The sequence below is a fragment of the Tenrec ecaudatus genome, chromosome 1, assembly GCF_050624435.1.
Source record: "Tenrec ecaudatus isolate mTenEca1 chromosome 1, mTenEca1.hap1, whole genome shotgun sequence".
Lineage (NCBI taxonomy): Eukaryota > Metazoa > Chordata > Mammalia > Afrosoricida > Tenrecidae > Tenrec > Tenrec ecaudatus.
In genome coordinates, this window is record NC_134530.1 from 17,976,752 (window position 1) to 17,980,134 (window position 3,383).

Sequence of the window (3,383 nt, forward strand, 5' to 3'; positions counted from 1 at the left end):
ATTCTAGGAGTTTCCAGACCCCATATGCTAATTGCCATAAGAGCCATGCATTCCTCACCACCCCTTTAAAAACCAGAGCATGGCTGTGCAGGACTTCCCTGACCTATTGGCCTAGGTCAAGGGAGCTTCCCCCCTAATAAAGCTATTTCTGTTTCTGTTCTCCCTTGTCCTGTCAGTTATGTCTGTCTGTCTCCCTGTACCGCAGTTTCACCTTTACATGTATGTAATTATATATTGTGAAATATTTATGTGTTTTCCGATGACCTTAGGTGACACCTGTGTAAGGGTCACCACCCTCAAGTTGAGAACTGCTGCTTAGAGCTAACACAGAGAGAAAGTCTCCTAGGGCCAGTACAAACTTCTTACCTCCTAAACAAGGAGAAAAATAAATTTGTTTGTGAAGGCCACCCACTTACTGGATAACTAAGACAGGAATGCCCTTTAATTAACTTGTATTGCCTGAGGACCAAGAAGTGCCTTCAGAGTGAAAACAAATCTTAAATAACCCATGGGAGCATCAGTCAAGAAATCAAATGGCCTATTGAACTAGGCAAATCTACTGCAAAAGACTTTTTCAACTGTTTGAAAGCAAATACTTCCCTTTAAGGACTAAAATGTCCCTGACGCAAGCATGATACTTTCATCACCTCATATGCATGGGAAACCTGGACAACGAATAAAGAAGACTACAGAAGATCAATGCATTTGAATTATGCTACAAAGAAAATCAATTTATGCTGTGAGGAATATTGACCATCTAGCAAAGAATGAACACATCTGCTTTGAAAGAAGTAAAACCAGAAGGCTCCTTAGAAGTGAGCATGACGAACTTTGTTTCACATCATTTGGATGCGTTATCAGGAGGGAGAACATTGAGCTTGGTAAAACAGAGCATCAGTGAGGAAGAGCTTCGACAAAATGAATGGACATAGGGGTTGCCAACAAGATGGTCAAACATGACAGCAATTGTGAGGATGGTGTAGGACCGGGCAGTGTTTTGTCTTGTACATAGGTAGGGTTGCTGTGGGTCAGAGCAATGTGAGGGTACCTACCAACGACAGCGGCTGAAAGAATGAGCGCAAGCATAGGAGCCATTGTGAGGATGGCGCAGGACTGGACAGTTTCATACTATTGTGCATAGGATCGCTATGGGTCAAAAAGGACTCTGTGGTGCTTAACAACAACAACACTTGTGGTTTTGAGTTGGGTAGCCCAGAAAGCAAGGTAAGCACAAGCTTATTTGTGCCTACTTACAAATCTGTCGTTAGAATTCTCAGAAGTGTTTTAGATACTTACTGATCTGTAGTAAGCAATTTTCACATGGATTTCAAGGCATCTGACACCCTTCTGAAAGTAACTGTAGATTAGTAAGTACAAAGCCTACTTTGCTTTGGGGGCAATCTGACAGTGTGCATAGGGTCCTTATGAGCGAGAACTAACATGACAGCACATAATGACACAAGTCTCTTCATGATTTGTCCTCACCAACATGTTCAGCTCATTTGCCATGACTCGCCTTTACTCTATGCATCAGTCATACTCGTCTTCTCTTTGTTCTTTGAGCACACGCTCTTTCTTACCTGTTTGCACATGCCCTCCCTTCTGCTCAGCATGTCTTCTTTCTTAATTTTCACTTGCCTGACTCTTCCTTATCTTTCAGCTCTCAAACCAACTCATTTTTTCAGATAAGCCTTTTCTGATCACCCGGTCTAAAGGGAGTCCTGAAAAATTGTCCTCAACCACATCATTGCTTAATTGTACTACAACTCTTATGAACATCTCAGGTAACAGTTTTTAAACCAACCATGTACCACGGGTTTAGAACTAAGGATATTGAACAGTATACCTAAAGAAATGCTAGCAATATATCCCCCCCCCTTAACTTCTATTTAGATTTCATGTCCTAAGGAACATATATATATTTCCAGGTCAATCAGAATGTACCTGTAAAGATCAAATCCTTGTATAAAATTCAGTGCTAGTATTGTAGTCTGTTAACAACAACAACAACAAACAACCTTGTTACCATCTAGTTGATTCTGACACAAACTAAGAGCTGCCCATTTGAGGCCTTCACCTCCGCATGAGAGCAGGCAGCCTCATGTTTCTGCTCTAGAGGACTGGTGGGTACAAACTGCTGACCGCATGGTTAGCAGCTTTTTCCCGTTATTATTATTACTGGATAACCTTTAGTTCCAAATCACTTAAATTCCCTTTAATATCTGAAAGTTCTCTTATTTATATCAATCCTCTCCATTTTATTTTTATGTTATTGGCAATTACAATTGTATAACTCAGATCCCCCATCTCATTGTAAATTTATTATGTTTCTGGGTTTTATCGCCATCTTGTTAGAAACCTCCTAACCATGAGAGCCAAGTGGAGGAAGAAGAGAATATGCAGACTGAAGCACAAGAGAAGATGAGGCAGAGGTTCAAGTAAAGCAACCAGGTACCCCCCTCAGAAGCCACAGCTGCAGGAATATGGAGTGCCCGAGGTGTGGACGCTGCTACCAGCTGTTGACTGCGTGCTACCCACCATCTCTGCATCTGGAACTTCCGTCGCCATTCCATCTCCAAGAAACTCATCACCTTGCTCAACCTAACCAGTCTGGCTTTGATCCTTTGTCCAAGGCCTAAGACATTCTGGACTAGTTCTGTCCTCAGTTGTGGCTAGATGTAATGTGCACAATAAATCATCTCTTCTGCTCTTAGCTGAATAATAATAATAAAAATTATTATATGTATTAGGTGGTTGTTTAGTGTCAACACTGCTTTTTTTTCTGGGTCTTGCAGGATTGCTGCCTTTGTCAGAGTGCAGTGTTAGCACTTCACTGTCTACTTAGGAAAGCATAGAAGTGTTCCTTCTCTGACAGATTTGTCTTACACAGTCCAGCTTTCAGTTTTTACTTTATAAAGAATATGAAGGAACTTGTTACAGCGGTTGTTTCTAGTGAAGACAACTTAAAGTTAGAATGAGACTGTGTTTGAACGCTCCCTATGTGCATGTAGGTGCTGTACGCGGTAATTAAAATTTTTTTAACAACTGAAAGGAGTCAGATCTATCGTCTTGGGAGGATTTCCACATCTTACTCTTAGCGATCAAGGTAAATTGTAGTATATCTAGTCTTTATCCTATTTTTAATATAAATGAAAAATTCCTTTTTCATACCCACTCCTCCCCCATTCCAAACTTAAGTTCGGGTATGTTTTTGTAGGGAATTAGCTTAGCAGGGAGAAAGCCAAGAGGAAAAAAAAAAAGAACTCGGGAGGTGTCAGCGAGTCGCCGCCCAGTGCCCTCCCTCCCTCATCTCAGGCCCCGCCTCTCAGGCCCAGATTACCCCGCCCCCCCTTCGGGCACAAGCCTCGATTTCCACGCCTGGC

The 3,383-nt window shown here is 41.8% G+C and overlaps 1 protein-coding gene across 1 annotated transcript in view; it reads right to left on the reverse strand.

The window, feature by feature from the left end:
* The window catches only part of ADGRE3 (adhesion G protein-coupled receptor E3), a 69,281-nt gene that overhangs the window by 65,519 nt on the left and 379 nt on the right, over positions 1-3,383 (reverse strand). The window lies entirely within an intron of this gene.